Source organism: Sapajus apella, unplaced genomic scaffold (assembly GCF_009761245.1).
Source record: "Sapajus apella isolate SASKATOON/1434 unplaced genomic scaffold, GSC_monkey_1.0 scaffold66, whole genome shotgun sequence".
NCBI classification, from domain to species: Eukaryota; Metazoa; Chordata; class Mammalia; order Primates; family Cebidae; genus Sapajus; species Sapajus apella.
The window spans coordinates 12,080,356-12,097,578 of NW_022437006.1; the positions used below are offsets into that span (position 1 = coordinate 12,080,356).

A 17,223-nucleotide genomic window follows, 5' to 3' on the forward strand; every position below is an offset into this window, starting at 1 on the left:
AGACACAGGCCCTGGCGTGGGCGATGGGGAGGGGAGAGCTGAGTGGGAGCCGGCGGGTCTGGCTTTGTTCTTGTCTCTGTGAGTTGCCCATTGTGCAGACCTGCCTCACTCCTTCCCCATCGCAGTGGAAGGCGGCTCTTCCCTTCAGTGTTCAGGCCCCAGGCCCTGGGTCAGATCAATGCCTTTTTCTCCTGTACCCCATCAGTCAGCAGATTTGCTTGGCGTCACCTTGACAATGCATCAGCAGCAAGGCCCTGGTTCACTCCCTACTTCTGCCCCAGCCTCTCTCCACTCCCAGCCACAGGAGGCCTGTGTGAGCCGAATCCATTGCACCCTCCTCTGCTCAGACCCACAGCGGCCCCGTTTTCCTCAGCCTGAGCCAAAAGCCCCACAGTGGTCCACCAGGCCCGCCCTGAGCTGCCTCATTGCCTCCAGCCTCACCTTCCTCCCGTCTCCCTCCCTCCTCCACCTACCCCCCTTCCCCATCCTCATACCTGCCTGATGTTCACACATCTCTCCAGGCATCTGCTTTAGCTGTTCCCTTTGCCTGGACCGCCCTCCCTCCAGAAGACCCTTGTCCCCTCCAGCACCCCCTGCAGTCAGGGCCGCCCCCCCTCACCACCGACCAGCAAGGACACGGCCCGCCCATCCCTCTCCTCCCAGCAGCTCCCTCCCTTGGCCTGTCCTGGGTTCGTTTTTTGCTTTTGCCCAGCACTTCCCACTTCCTAAAGGGCCCTGCAGGAAGCGCCTGGCAGGGGCTGATGGCCTCGCTCTCCTTAGACTGGAAGCTCCGCAGCAGCACGGGCCGCTCCCTGTGGCAGACTCAGTATCTAGTTAGTGCTCGGCATGCAGAAGGTGCTGGATCAGTGTTTGAGAACTACGGAAGAAAGGAGGGAGGGGAGAAGGGAAGGAGAGAGGAAGGGAAGAAGGGAGGGAGGGAAGGAAAGATAGGAAAAGGGAGGACAGAGGGAGGGAGGGAAAGAATTGAAAGAGGAAGAGAGGGAATGAGGGAGGGATGGAAGAAAGGGAGGAGGGAGGGAGGGAAGGAAAAAGAGGGCAGAAAGAAAGGGCAGGAGGGCGGAAGAAAGGAGTAGGGAAGAAAGAAGAAAGGCAGGAGAGACGGAGGGAGGGAAGGGGGATGGAGGGAAAGAACTTATTTCCTCTCAAGCCCAGCTGTCCCAATGTCCATCTGTCACTTGCACTGTTTCTCCAGCATCCTGCGTGGCCTCCTCCGGGCACGGTGACTCACGCCTGTAATCCCAGCGCTTTGGGAGGTCGAGGCAGGCGGATCAACCTGAGGTCAGGAATTCCAAAGCAGCCTGGCCAACAAGACAAAATGCCATCTCTATTAAAAATACAAAGATTAGGGCCGGGCGCGGTGGCTCAAGCCTGTAATCCCAGCACTTTGGGAGGCCGAGGCGGGTGGATCACGAGGTCAAGAGATCGAGACCATCCTGGTCAACATGGTGAAACCCCGTCTCTACTAAAAATACAAAAAATCAGCTGGGCATGGTGGCGCGTGCCTGTAGTCCCAGCTACTCAGGAGGCTGAGGCAGGAGAATTGCTTGAACCCAGGAGGCGGAGGTTGCGGTGAGCCGAGATTGCGCCATTGCACTCCAGCCTGGGTAACAAGAGCAAAACTCCGTCTCAAAAAAAAAAAAAAAAAAAAAAATACAAAGATTAGCTGAGCATCGCGGCAGGCACCTATAATCCCAGCTATTCCAGAATCTCAGGCAGGAGAATCACTTGAACATGGGAGGCGGAGGTTACAGTGAGCCGAGATCGCACCACTGCACTCCAGCCTGATAACAGAGCAAGACTCCATCTGAAAAAATAACAAAAACCCTTCTCCAGGCAGCTGCCTTCTGATGATGTGAAGGTAAGCACACCCCTGGTGAAGCACGGAAGACCCCAGACTCCTGCCTGACCCTAAAGTGCCAATAGACTCTGCCCACGCACTCCTCTGGCCACACTGAGTGTCCTCTGAGTGCCTGGGTTTTTGCTGCCCCCTGTCTCAAAGCCTCCCTGCCTCTTCCTGGCTCCATCCCCCCCATCCTCTGCCTGCCCAGCACCCCCAGCACTTTAGGAGGCCAGGGGCAGAGGATCACTTGAGCCCAAGAGCTTGAGGCCAGCCTGGGCAACATATTGAGACCCACCCCCCCCCCCCCCCCCCCCCCAAAAAAAAAACGTAAAAGGAAGAAAAAAAGATGTAACTCAGGCATTACCCACCTCCAGGTAGCCTTCCTGATGGCGCCATCCCCAGGTGGGCTCAGGGGCAGCCTCTGTTCACCGGGCATCGGAAGCTGCCTTCCCAGGGCAGTGGTCCCGGGTCAGCTCCTGCAGAGATCCAGGCACAGGATGACAGTAGATGGATTGGGACTGAGGGTCAGAGATGCGGAGAGGCAGACAGCTTTGGGACGCACTTGGTGAGATCAGTGGCATTTGCTGCAGGGTGACTGTCAGGGTGCAGGGGAGAATTCTGGTCCGGCCGTGTCTTCATCTCTCTCTTCCCTCCAATCCCAGGAGAGCAAATGAGGCAGAAGGACTTGTGGGCCCGGCTCACCAGCTCCATGCTCAGGAACTCGAGGACCATCAAGTTCCATGGCTGGGAGGGAGCCTTTCTGGACAGAGTCCTGGGCATCCGAGGCCAGGAGCTGGGTGCCTTGCGGACCTCCGGCCACCTCTTCTTCATATCGCTGGTGTCCTTCCAAGCGTCTACATTTCTGGTGATGTCACTCTCATCTCTATGCCAAGCAGGACTGGGGAAGGAGTGTGGGGGTCAGGGGGTGAGGTAGGTGGAGCCTCCCAATTCCTACCACCCTGTCCATCCAAACCCACGCATTCTGGATCCTGTGCTCTCGGGGTTCCTGCTGTCTTCTGCATGAACAAATGAATCACATCATTCTGGTGAAGGTGGCAGCGGCTGAAGAGGTCTGCTGTTCTGAGAGTTCCAGGCTTCTACATGTGGGGATGAGGGTTCAGGTGCAGGTGGGCTGCAGAGGTAGAATCTGGGGTCTGACGGGCTTCCCTGCTGCTGGCCAGCAGATGTCCGCAGCCTCCCTGTCACTGACGTGATCCTTGTCCTGCCATTCTGTCATTTATTTCCGATGACTGTCAGATCACTCTTCCTAAAGCACAGCTTTCAGAAGAATTTAAGCATATTGATGTATAGGCCAGGCACAGTGACTCACACCTGCCATCCCAGCTCTTTGGGAGGCTGAGGTGTCTCGAACCCAGGTGGCGGAGATTATAGTGAGCTGAGATTGTGCCACTTCACTCCAGCCTGGGCGACAGAGCAAGACTTTGTCTCAAAAACAAAACAAAAGGACCACAAATGGGACCAACACCTAGAGCCCTGCAGTGCTGCTCTCCCCAGGAGTCCCTGGGCTCAGCCCTCATGTCTGTCACCTTCACAGAGAGGCCTTTCCTGACCACCTTCACCACCACCACAGCACCCCTGCTCGTGCTAGTGCACCCTACACCTGCACCTGATTTCTCTTTTTTTATTTTTGAAGACAGAGTCTTGCTCTGTTCCCCAGACTGGAGTGCTGTGGCACAATCTCGGCTCACTGCAAACTCCACCTCCCGAGTTCAAGCAATCCTCCCACCTCAGCCTCCTGAGTAGCTAGGATTACAGGCAGGTGCCACCATACCTGGCTCATTTTTTTTTTTTTTTTTGTACTTTTAGTAGAGATGGCATTTCACCATGTTGGCCAGGCTGGTCTTGAACTCCTAACCTCAAGGGATCCATCCACCTCAGCCTCCCAAAGTGCTGGGATTACAGGTGTGAGCCGCTGCACCTGCTTTAGTATTTATTCTTCATAGCGCTTTCCACCTGATGTGCTGTCTGTGTTAATGACTTGTTCGTGGATCACCTGTCTCTTTCCCCCTCATTAAAATGATGGATCCGTTAAGAGCAGCAACTTTGTTTTGCTCATTGCTGTTTCCTCAGAGCCTGGAGCCCCACTGGATATTGATAATCAGGCAGTTGTTATTAGTGGAATGAATGAATGTAAGAATGAATGAATCGCTGGGTGCTGTGGCTCATGCCTATAATCCCAGCACTTTGGGAGGCTGAGGTGGGTGGATTGCTTGAGGTCAGGAGTTCGAGACCTGCCTGGACAATATGGTGAAACCCCATCTCTACTAAAAATACAAAAGTTAGCTAGGAATGGTGGTGCATGCCTGTAATCCCAGCTACTAGGGAGGCTGAGGCAGGAGAATTGCCTGTACCCAGGAGGTGGAGGTTGCAGTAAGTTGAGATCACGCCACTCCTTTCTAGCTTGGCAGAAAGAGAGAGACTGTCTCAGAAATAAATAAAAATAATTAAAAGAATGAATGAAAGACAGGAAGGCCTAGATAGAAGGAATAAGTTACAGTAATCAATAGTGCACAAGGGAAATTACAGTGAATGAGAATTTATTTGAATATTTCAAGATAGCTAGAAGAGAAGGATTTTTGTTCCCAAAACAAAAGACAAATATTAGAGGTGATGACTGTTTCGGTTACCCTGATTTGATCATTACATTTTGTCTACAGCTGGGGTCCCAACCCTCCTGGCCACGGATCACTACCAGTCTGTAGCCTGTTTTTGTTTTTGTTTTTTTTTGAGACAGTCTTACTCTGTGCAGTGGTGCGATCTCGGGTCAATGTAACCTCCACCTCCGAGGTTCAAGCAATTCTCCTGCCTCAGCCTCCTGAGTAGCTGGGATTATAGGCATGTACACACCTGGCTAATTTTTGTATTTTTAGTAGAGACAGGGTTTCACCATGTCGGCCAGGCTGGTCCTTGCTTCAGGTGATCCGCCCTCCTCATTCTCCCAAAGTGCTGGGATTGCAAGTGTGAGCCACTGCGCCCGGCCTTTTTTTTTTTTTTTTTTGACACAGTTTTGCTCTTGCTGCCCACACTGGAGTGCAGCGGTGCGATCTTGGCTCACTACAACCTCTGCCTCGTGGGTTCAAGCGTTTCTCCTGCCTGAGCCTTCCAAGTAGCTGGGATTACAAGCGTGTGCCACCGCACCTGGCTAATTTTTTGTATTTTTCGTAGAGACAGGGTTTCACCATGTTGGGCAGCCTGGTCTCAAACTCCTGACCTCAGGTGATCCTCGTGCCTCAGCCTACTGAAGTGCTGGGATTACAGGCATGAGCCACCATGCCGGCCTGTCCTTTTTTGACTGGCTTTTGTCGCTTAGCATGTCCTCAAGCTTCATCCATATCATAGCATGTGTCAGAATTTCCTTCCCCCACCCCCCTTTTCTTTTTCAAGATGGAGTCTTGCTCTGTTACCCAGTCTGGAGTGCAGTGGCCTGATTTTGGCTCACTGCAGCCTCCACCACCCAGGTTCAAGCAATTCTTCTGCCTCAGCCTCCTGAGTAGCTGGGATTATAGGCATTCATCACCACATCCAGCTAATTTTTGTATTTTTAGTAGGATGGAGTTTTACCATGTTGGCCAGGCTGGTCTGGAACTCTTGACCTCGTGATCCACCCGCCTCAGCCTCCCAAAGTGCTGGGATTATAGGCACGAGCCACTGTGCCCAGCCAGAATTTCCTTTCTTTTTAAGGCTGAATAGTATTCTGTTGTCTGCATAGACAGTACTTTGTTTATCCATCCATCTGTCAATGGACATGTGGATTGCTTCCATCTTTTGGCTATTATGAATAAATGCTGTTATAAACATGGGTGTACAAATATCTGATGCTTTCAAATTTTTCAATTGCTTTCAATCCTTTGGATATATACCTAGAAGTGTCATTGCTGGGGCTTATGGTAATTTGATCTTTAGTTTTTTAAGGAACTGCCACACCGTTTTCCACACTAGCTGCACTATTTTACATTCCTACCATCATTGTATGAGAATTCAGATTTCTCCACATTGTTACCTACACTCATTGTTTTCTGTTTTTTGAGCCTGGGTTCTACTTCCCTTGGCCATGTGGAGTGTGGTGGTGCAGTCTTGGCTCACTGCTGCCTCGACTTCCCAGGCACGATCACGTGTGGGGGTAGCATGATCTCATTGACATCTTGGGGGTGGGTATTCTCCAGTTTGTGCTGCAGATGCCGGAGAGGCAGGTGGATTGCTGCACACAGCTGTATCACTCAAGCCTCCGCCTGCCCCATGTGGAGAGCAGCAGTCACCTGAAGGTGCAGTACAACAGGCGGCCACTGTTTGTGGCAGGCGGGCAGTGGAAGGACACATCTCGGACCACTCTGTGGAAATAGGAAGGTGAGTGTGGGCCGTGGGGCCTCCTTGGCCAGCAGCTCAGATTTCTGACCTCCAGGCCTTTGCTCAAGCTGTACCTTTTCCCTGGAACTCTTTTTCCTTTTGTTTGCTAGCCTAACTCAACACTCAAATGGGACCAGACACGGTGGCTCACGCCTGTCATCCCAGCACTTTGGGAGGCCTCCTCGAGGCCAGGAGTCTGAGATCAGCCTGGGCAACAAAGTAGGACCCTGTCTTAATTTTAAAAACAAACAAACAAAAAAACCCTCATCTTTAATGAGTCCCATGATGCTTATCATTACATCCTAACTTCTTACGCTGGCCAGTCAAGCATTAGGTTACCTTCTGTTCCATCCTTGTCCAACCCCATTCTCCCTGTTGCTCATTATCCTGCAGGCTTCAAGACCTTTTTTTGTTCTCCAGGCACAACCCAAGGCCTTTATGTTTGGGGATCTTTGTGTCTGGAAAGCACTGGCCCTCACTTTTAAAAACTGGATCCACCCGCCTGACACGGTGGCTCACACCTGTAATCCCAGCACTTTGGGAGGCTGAGGCGGACAGATTACTTGAGGTCAGGAGTTTGAGACCAGCCTGGCCAACATGGTGAAACCCCGTCTCTACTAAAAATACAAGAATGAGCCATGCTTGGTGGCAGGCATCTGTAATCCCAGGTACTCGGGAGGCTTAGGCAGGAGAATCGCCTGAACCTGGGAGGTGGATGTTGTATTGAGCTGAGATCACACCACTGTACTCGGGCCTGGGCAACAGGAGTGAAACTTCGTCTCAAAAAAACTAAAAACCAAAAAACAAAACAAAACTCACCATAGTTTATCCATGAATTCATTTTTTCAATTTTTATTTTTACTGAAGTGATACCTAGTTTAAAAGTGAATTCAACTATGAGTTTCTCACTGTTGAAGCTTGATCATCCGTGTTACATGGGGGCTCATCTTATTATGCTCTCTGCTCTTGTATGGACTTAAACTATATTTTCTGAAAGTTGATTAAAGTGTGTAAGAGAAATACATCCTCTGTATGACATCTGCCTACCTTGTCTTTTTTTTTTTTTTTTTTTTTTTTTGAGACAGTCTTACTCTGTTGCCCAGGCTGGAGTACAGTGGCACAATCTTGGCTCACTGCAACCTCTGCATCCAAGACTCAAGCTATTCTTGTGCCTCAGCCTCCTGAGTAGCTGCAGTTATAGGTGTGTGCCACCATAGGTGGCTAAGTTTTGCGTTTTAGTGGAGATGGGGTTTGACTATGTTGGCCAGGCTGGTCTCGAACTCCTGAGCTCAAGTGATCTACCTGTTTTGGCCTCCCAAAGTGCTGGGATTACAGGTGTGAGCCACTGTGCCTGACCCCTACCCCAAGCCTTGCTTAAAACAGCAAGCACTGTAAATTCTTTTGGCCATTTTTTTCTGTTTATATTATCTATCTTTTAAAATAACATAATCATGCTGTTGTTTCTTGATTTTTCAGCTTTAGTCATTCTACATAGGTTTCTTACTAGTGAGGATAAGAATTTAACTCTTAGACTGGTGCCCCTTTCAAATATGTATTTCCCTCCATTTTCTTAAAAGTTACGTTTTGTTCACATTCTATGCTTACCCAATTATAACTATAAATGTCTTAAATAGCTGAGATATATGGTGTACTATGATGATGACTTTTTGTTTTTTCTGGAGTTTATAATTGCCTTTCTTTTCCTATCTGATTAGTTTTCTAGAATTTTTGCCTACTAATTACTCCCAGAATTTTCAGCAGCATTGCAAAACTCTTTTCCAGATGGTCAGACACATCAGATTGCTCAATGACTTCAATTAGTTCTAATATTTTTCTTGGGGACCCTCTTCCTGGAGCCTGTGTCCTGCTCCAAAATAAACCAGTTGCATAGCTATGGTTCTGCAGCCTCCTCCCTTTTTCATCAACCTGGAAATTTCTTTCACTTCTTCTCTGGGTCACAACCCCTTTCTCTTAAACCTGTGTCATCTCTCTTGGTTTATTCCTTTGTCCTGATGGAGTACATCTTTCCGTAGCTTTCAGAGAAAGTATAGTATACATGGGAGGTGTGTTCATTTCCAAGGGCTTCTGTAGTTAATTACTACACTGGTTAACTTAACAGAATGTGTTCTTTCACAGTTCTGAAGACTGTAAGTTTAAGTCAAGGAGCCACCAGGGCCATGTTCTCTCTGAGGCTCTGGGGAGAACCCTTCCTTGCCTCTTCCAGGTGTTTGGTGATGGATGTTGATGTTTGGTGATGGATGTTGATGTTTGGTGTTCCTTGGCTTACAACCACGTCCTCCCTAATCTCTGCCTGTTTTGTCAAATGACATTCTCCCTGTGTGTGTGTCTGTGTCTGGAGTTTTCTTTTCTAATACAGGCATCAGTTATATTGGATAAGGGCCTGTCCTTTTCCAGTATGACCTCATCCTGCCTTGATGGTATCTGCAGAGACCCCATTTCCAGTTAAGGTCACATTGGAAGGTACTGGGGATTAAGACTTCAATTGGTCTTTCAGGGGAACACAATTTAACCCATAAGAGAATGCAAACATTTGAGACCCTAAATATTTAAAAATGTCTTCATTCTACTGGGGCAGTTTGAATGAGTGAGAATTTTAGGGTGAAAATAATTTTCCCTGGGGATTTTGAAGGCATTGCTCCATTGTTGTTTTGAATTGATTTGGAGATCTGATGCTCTTTCTGACCTATCATCTTTTGTATGTGACCCTTTTCTCACTGTCTCAGAAGCTTTTAGGAGCTTGTCTTAGTCCTGGTGGTGTTAAATCTCATTATGAGATACCTTGGCATGGACCTATGTTCCTCCATTGTACTGGGTCCTTAGTACTGGGCATTTTAATTTGGAAACATATCATTTGGGTCTGGATAATTTTCTTGTACAGTTTCTTGAATAATTTCCTTCCTCCCTTTGCTCTGGAATTCCTGTTGGTTAGATGTTGGTCCTCAGAAACTCAGCCTCTAATGTTTACTTTGTTTCTCTTTTCAAACTTGTTTTCCTTTTTTTCTTTTTATTTGTGGGAGAATGGGGTCTCAGTATGTTGCCTAGGCAGGTCTCAAACCACTGCGCTCAAGCCATCCTCCTGCCTCTCCCTCCCAAAGTGCTGGGATTAGGGGTATGAGCCACCACACCCAGCCTTGTTGTTGTTTTTGTTCTATTACTTTGTCCTTTTGTTCTGTTCAAGAGCCGATTTCCTCAACTTCATATGCCAGCCCTTCTGCTGGCATTTTTATTTTGGATTATTGTATATTTTCAAGCGCCTATTTATTTATTTATTTATTTGAGATGCATTGCCGCTGTGTCACCCAGACTGGAGTACAGTGGTATGATCTTGGCTCACTGTAGCCTCTGCCTTCTGGGTTCAAATGATTCTCCCGCCTCAGCCTCCTGGATTACATGCACGTGCCACCACACCCAGCTAATTTTTGTATTTTTAGTATAGAGGGGATTTCACCACGTTGGTCAGGCTGGTGTCAAACTCCTGACCTTGTGATCCATCCGCCTCAGCCTCCCAAAGTGCTGGGATTACAGGTGTGAGCCAGCACACCTGGCCTCAAGAGCTCTTTTTCTTTCTGTTTCCTTTCTTACAGAATCCTGTTTCATGAATGCAATTGTCTTCTCTTAGAGTATAAGTTATAGACTTTTAGGGAGTTTTATCTGTTTTGAGTTTCTTTTTTCTTTTTATTTCTGTATTTCCTGTTAGAGACTTTCCCCTAAATGCTAAGCCAGCCTTGGATATGTGCTTATGTTTGAGTCGGCTGCTGAAAATACTGGTTACCCTGTTTTCATACAGGGTAATTACATTTTGAGTATACTCAGAAGCTGCCTGAAGACTTAATTCAAACCAGCAATTTAGCAAAGTTAGGGATCTCATATTCTGGAGAAGAGATTTGAAAGTTTGTTTAAAAAAATCCATTCTCCTTAAAATACTTTTCTAAGAGTTAGAGTAAGAGACCTGCAGAAACAGAGAGGAGAGAACGCATTTCCACACTTGGGCACCTCTCGACACTCCTGGATCCTCTTAGGTCACAGTGAGTGCTAGTTCTCTGCCGACCTAGGATTAAGCCCTAAGGCGGCCATAAAAAAGATCCCAGAAGAAAACTCGGAAGTGAGAAAAAGCGGAGAAAGTGAGACATCTGACTAAAAAGACTGGAAGCCCTTGGGAAGTAAAGGAGAGAGAAGCCAGAAAAATCATCAGACCAGTTAATTTGCCTTTGGAGTAACTGGAGATCCAGAGCTTCCTAAAAGATTAGAAATCTCCCGAGTTTGGAGAGTTGAGGTAGAAGAATCATGAACAGCCTACAGCAGTTGCCCAGTGTCTCCCAGGGAAGGGCATAGAGAAGAACTGCCAGGAATGTCCCCAGATGGTGACAAGTTTGCAGGATTTTTACTGGATGAGCCACGAGGCCACCCAGAGGCCCAGGAGCCAGCCCTGGCCTTGTCCTCATGGAAAGGCTCCTCATGGGATTCTGGGATACAGATGGAAGGGCAGCCTCCTATCTGCAGACACAGTTGTCCTTCTAGCTCCAAAGTTCCAACCCAGGCCTTTGCCATCCCCATTCACTTTGAGGGGCTGCTGTGGGCTCCCCAACCCATGAGCTGCGTGCAGGATCCTCGGGTACCCAGGGGGGAAGCCTGGATCATGAACCCTGTGTGGTCAGTTCTAGGCCTGTTTCCTGCCTTTCCCACAGCCCCCAGCCTCCTGCAGCAGTGGCCGCTGTCTTCTTATTCTGATCCAGATGTTGAGCTTGGGAGACAATTGGAACCTCGATCCCAATTTTGTCTGAAAGCAACAGAATAACATAATCTATACACTAGTAGGTGACTCTTAGCCCAGCCCAATGTAATGAGACAAAAACGAATGACCATGACCTCAAAAGCAAAACAAAACAAAAAAATCTGAACAACCAGACAGATGTTCTGGAGGACCTGAGTTTGCCAGGTCCCAACTGTGATCTATAAAGTGAAATGAGATCTTTATCACCATGCAAGAAACATGAATGAAATAGAAAACTAATTGGATACTCTAAGTGTGTTATGTATAAGTGGGGGCATGTTCTGACTTGTGGGCTTCCCTGTCAATCAAGCAATTGGGTGGGGACCTGGCTCTTCAGGGATCCGTGCCTTCCTTCTCTTCTTCTGTGGTGCGGTCTTCCCATTTCCTGTGGGATGGGAGCAGCTGGGCAGGGACCAGGCTGCCCACTCTTCAGCATCTCCCTGTTCTCAACTCAGCGCCACTTCCCTCCCCTCACCGTGTCATTGTCCCTGCATCTGAGCCTATCTGTGTCAGTTTCCCAGACAGTAAATCTCCTGTCTCCAGCAGGGGCGGGTGGCCTGCCCCTTTGATCAGTTCCCCCTTGTCTTTCATGTAGGTATCAGCTAAATTGTCCCTTCCTCCTAGAAGTGTTTGCTGACCTCCACCATTTTTATCGAATTCCTTCTTTATTATTTTTCTTCACAGGCCTCAGCATTTCTACCTTTGTTTTCTTTCTGTTTTATTTTGAGACAGGGTCTCCTTCTCTTGCCCAAGCTGGAATGCAGTGGCACCATCACGGCCACTGCAGCCTCCACCTCATCCTCCCAAGTAGCTGGGAATATAGGCCAGCACCACCGTGCCTGGCTAATTTTTGTATTTTTTTGTAGATGTGGGGTCTCATTTTGTTGTCCAGTCTGGTTTCAAACTCGCAGACTCAAGTGATCCTCCTGCCTTGGTCTCCCAAAGTGCTGTGATTGCAGGCATGAGCCACTGCTCCCAGCCTTCCAATGTTTCATTAGGAAAAAAATTGCAAACCTTCAGAAGAGTTGGATGGATGGACAGTGATCGCCAGCATCCTCTCATACTAGGTTCTGCTATTAACGGTTTACCTCACTTGACTCATCACCTCTCTCTCCACCTATCCAGCCCTATTTTTTTCCCATGCAGTTCAAAGTAAGTTGTAGACATTGATACATTTCACCCTCAACATTTCAGCATGTGTTTCATTAAGCAGAGTGAAATGCATACATCTCCAGGGTCGGATTGGATGAATTTTGACAGATGGATACTCCTGTGTGATCCAAACCCCTGTCATGAGTCACAGCATTGCCAACGTCCTAGAAAGTTTCCTCATGCCTAGTCATTCCCAATTTTGAGATTTTCCCATCGCGGCTGTGATGAGACTCTGGGGACCTCTTGCTGCCTGCTAGAAGCTTCCTCTCTGCCCCGCATACCAGACTTTCCTTTCTGTCTCTTGTAGGAGCCTTGAGCATGGATAGTCCGTGGCTGATGGTCTCTGCAGCTCACAGGTAGTACAGGCCACATGGAGCTGTGTTCCAAGCTGTCCTGGAGCTGATGCTGGGCAATGCCTGGACCCTAAAGGACCTGGTGGTCATTGTGGCCTGCAGGAGTCAGGGCCCCACCAGGGAAGGCAAGATCGAGGTCTACACTCCAGCTACCACCTACCTCCAGGTGAGCAGTGTTAGGCCCCCAGCACATGCCTGGTCCCCGGCTACTGAGATCTTTTTCTGGTGCAGAAGTGGATAAAAGCTGAGGCCTGTAGGCAGATAGTAGCTCACAGATGTGTGAAGTTTGGCCTTCCCAGTCTCTACAGCTATGAGAGTTTTTTCTGTGTGTGTGTGTGTGTGTGTGTGTGTGTGTGTGTGTGTGTCTGTGTGTGTGTGAGAGATGCAGTTTCGCTCTTGTTGCCCAGGCTGGAGTGCATTGGCATGATCTTGGCTCACCACAACCTCCACCTCCCAGGTTCAAGTGATTCTCCTGCCTCAGCCTCCCAAGTAGCTGGGATTACAGGTACCCACCACGCAGGGCTGGGGCAACAGAGATTTTTTTTTTTTTTTTTTTTTTTTTCTTAAAGCCCTGTAGAGAAAACTAGCCTTCCTGTGCCAGTCAGGTTAGGTCTCACAGAAATGGTGTGAAGGGGTTTTGAGGCATGAATAGGAGTTCACCAAGTAGGAAAGAGATGAAAGGGTATCCCACAGGAGGAAATAGGGTGTTCAAAGGGCTTGGTCCTCCTCCCCACCTCATTGCAGGTTTCCATGGTGATGGTCTTGGCACAGAGCCTCTTCTGTAGCTGGAGCAAATTCGAGTCAGCCTGGAATGTAGCAGTGCAGGATGAGATCCATGCTGAGAACAACCAGGACCATAAGATCCTGCACTGCTGGTTGGAACACCCCCAGCAGGAGCTGAACCTAACAGTGGCCTATAGGCACCTGGAGTGGGTGAGAGCCCAGGAGGCCCATGCAGTCAAGAGAGCACCCAATCCCTTACCTGGCTCTCCCACCTCTCTCCCTGCTTGGGATAGAAAAGGGCTTTTTGCCACTGGCTTGGCCTGTGACCTTAGGCCTCTCTGAGCCTCTTTCTCTCTTTCCTTTTCCTTTTCTTTTTAGATATTTTTTTTTGACAGTCTGGTTCTGTTGCCCAGGCTGGAGTGCAGCGATGCAGTCATAGCTCACTGTAGCCTCAAAGTTCTGGGCTCAAAGGATCCACCCACCTCAGCCTCCCAAATAGTCAGAACTACAGGTGCATGCTACCCATGCCACCATGGCATTGAAGGGGTTTTGAGGGATGAATAGGAGTCCACCAAGTAGGAAAGAGATGAAAGGATATTCCAGGGGGAGGAAATCTGACTTTTTAAGCAGAGATGAGGTATTGCTGTGTTGCCCAGGCTGGTCATAAAGCTCTGGGATCAAGTGATCCTCCGATCTCAGCCTCCCAAAGTGTTGGGATTGCAGGGGTGAGCCGCCATGCTCAGACAAGCCTTAGTTTCTTGGTCTGTGAAATGGACCCTGGTCACATTAGCACAGATTCAGGAGCAAAGCTGGGCTTCCTTTAGCTGAGAAGTCTAAGCTCTTCATTCCCCCTGGGCACCTAGGGAGGTCTAGCTGTGGTGGGAGCTGGTGGGATCCTGTGGTCTGAACAGGGTGGAGTCTGCGGTCCAGTTTAGCAGCATTCTCAGTCATTTCTGGGGGCGATGGACAGGCTGTGGGGGGCTACCCCTTGCCTCCCTGCCTCCCTGCAAGGTGGGTCTGCAGCTTGGTCCTGTTGGCTCATCCCTCTCTTCAGCCTGGATCTTGTTACAGCCGTGGAACAGCTAGGTGTTGCTGACGGCTCTGGGGACCAGTGCCCTTGGCCAGCCTTGGGGCCTGCAGTTGGAGGGCGAGCTGGAGGACCTGAGGTGAGACAGGACATTGTACCAGAAACGGGGGACCTTGCTCCTTAGGTGTGTGTGTGTGTCCCTTCTCCTAGGCTGACACCCCTGCAAGTTTCCCCTTTTCCAGCATGGAGGGTCCCCGGCGGGGACAGGATGGGCAGAGCTACCTGGAGAAACCCTGCTGACCTGCTGGGGCCCGAATGGAACCCAGATCCCGGAGAAGAGCCCCCTCCCCTGAAAGCCGCCACATCCGTAGCACCCTCCATTAGTTGCTGAGGTGGGAGCAGAAGTCAGACTTCTCATTTCCTAGACACAGAGCTCATTAAAAAGGCAGTTCCCTGTGTGCTGGGAACAGCATGAGATTGGAATGAGCAGAGCCATCTTGGATCCCAGGCTATGCATTGAGCAGCTGTGTAATGTTAGATAAGTCACCTACGGCCTAAACAGCAGCAGTAATGGCAAGGAATAGTAACATCATTTGCAGATTTCATTTGTGTTTTTGCCCCATTTACATTCATTGAGCACCTATTATGTACCAAGTGCTCTTCTGGGCACGTGGAAAAAGTTAGAGAACAAGAAGGGCAGAAACCCTTGCTCTTGGCGAGCTTATATTCATTTCATGTATGTTACCTCTAATCCCGATCACTGTGTCCAATGAGTGTTATTTTAGCCCTGTTTTACAGATGGGGAAACCGAGGCATACAGCAGTCAAATCCTTTGCCCAAAGTCACACAGCTAGTGAAAGTCCATGCCTGGATTCCAGCCCCAGCCTGTGTGACCCCAGATGATGTGTGCCATCTATCCCCTTGGGTCTTTGCTGTCAAATGTCAACGGGGACCTCAGCCATGCCCACCTCAATGGCACAGTGAGATGGTGAAGGGTTCCGAATGACAAATTGTAAAAGCACAAGTCCTGATGTTCTCTTCTCTGTGAGAGACTCCTAACTCTGCAAGCTCATGACAGGCCCAGGCTGAGACCGTGGGGCCCAGCTGTCCCCGACACTGCCAGCTGCTTTAGTAGCTTTAGCCTGTTTTTCCCTCTTCATACCAGGTGCCCTTTGCGCCTGCCCATCCCGCAGAGCCTCGTCCTACAGGGGACCTTCATGGATGACAGGCAACACCAGCGCTATTCCCTGGAGACAAGGGTTGTCCTGAACGGCCAAGAGGAAACCCTGCAGACTGTGGTCCTGGGCTATCACGCTGGACAACCCTATGTGAGTGGGTCTGGGCACAGCCGGGAAGGGGTCTGAGAGCTGGGAGGAGGCCCCAGCTGCCTCCTGACCTCCCTGCATGCGTGTATACATGTATGTGGTTGTCCCTCCCAGGTCTGTGCAGGTCTGATGCATCCATACGATGGCAAAGCCATCCCCAGGAACACAGAGGTGTGCCTGGTTACTTGGAATCAGCACAAGGTAAGAGTGGAGGCCCCAGAGACCTTTGCACCCCAGCCAGCCCTGGTTCAAGTTGCTGTCATCTCTCAATAGGATTAGAAATATGTACTATGGGCTGAGTGCAGTGGCTCACACCTGTAGTCTTAGCCACTGAGGAGGCTAAGGTGGGAGGATCTCGTAAGGCCAGGAGTTTGAGAGCCATCTGGGCAACATATGGAAACCCTGTTTTCTACAAAAAATAAAAAAAAAAAAATGTTTTTTTAATTAGCCAGCCATGGTGGTGTGCACTTGTAGTCCCAGCTACTCTGGAGGCTGAGGCAGGACGATCAATTAAGCCCAGAAGGTTGAGGCTTCAGTAAGCTGTAATTGCACCACTGCATTCCAGCCTGGGTCACAGAGCAAGACTCAGCCACCCCTCTTTCCCCCAGAAGAGTTATCTACACTGGGCATGGTGGCTCATTCCTGTAATCCCAGCACTTTGGGAGGCCAAGGCGGGCAGATCCTCTGAGGTCAGGAGGTTGAGACCAGCCTGGCCCACATGGTGAAAGCCCGTCTCTGTACTAAAATACAAAAACTAGCCAGGCATGGTGGTGGGTACCTGTAGTCCCAGCTACTCGGGAAGCTGAGGCAGGAGAATCGCTTGAATCCAGGAGGTAGAGGTTGCAGTGAGCCAGTCTGGGACATAGAGCCAGACTCTGCCTTAAGGAAAAAAAAAAAAAAAAAAAAAGGTTCTCCTGCCTGGGTTCTCTGTTTCATTTGGTCCTCCCTAGTATGGTCTATGTGAGAGCTAGAGGGATATTTTCTTTCTTTCTTTTTTTTTTTTGCATATGGAGTCTTACTCTGTCACCAGGCTGGAGTGCAATTGTGTGATCTCAGCTCACTGCAATCTCCAATTCCCAGGTCCAAGCGATTCTCCTGCCTCAGCCTCCCGAGTAGCTGGGACTACAGGTGCATGCCACTACACCCAACCAATTTTTGTATTTTTAGTAGAGACGGGGGTTTCACTATGTTGGCCAGGATGGCCTCGATGTCTTGACCTTGTGATCCTCCCCCTTCCGCCTCCGGAAGTGCTGGGATTATTGGCGTGAGCCACCCCGCCCAGCCCAGAGGGATATTTTCTAAAGGCCAGCGTAACCCTGCCACTCCCTTGCTCTCAAACTCTGACAGCCTCTCTTGGGATAAAGCCCCAGTCCTGTCCCCTCAGCCCCACTTTGTGGCCTGTATTCCCCTTGTCCAGCCTCTTCACATTTCCTCGCCTGGCTCTTTCCTGCCTCAGGACCTCTGCCTGTCCTGTGCCTGGAGCTGTCGCCCTCTCCTTCACCTCCCTTCTACTCATCTTTTAGGGCTGAGCTCCAGCATCCTCTCACATGACCCCCAGACCACCTCACACACACCCCTGGTTACCTCAGCAATCCCTTATATCCTTTTTGCAACCTCTGCCTCCC

At 49.5% G+C, this 17,223-nt stretch overlaps 1 pseudogene; it reads left to right on the plus strand.

Annotated features, from left to right (window-relative positions):
- The first annotated feature begins 761 nt into the window (after positions 1 to 761).
- Positions 762 to 16,055, plus strand: LOC116530395 (annotated as a pseudogene).
- Positions 16,056 to 17,223: the final 1,168 nt, after the last annotated feature.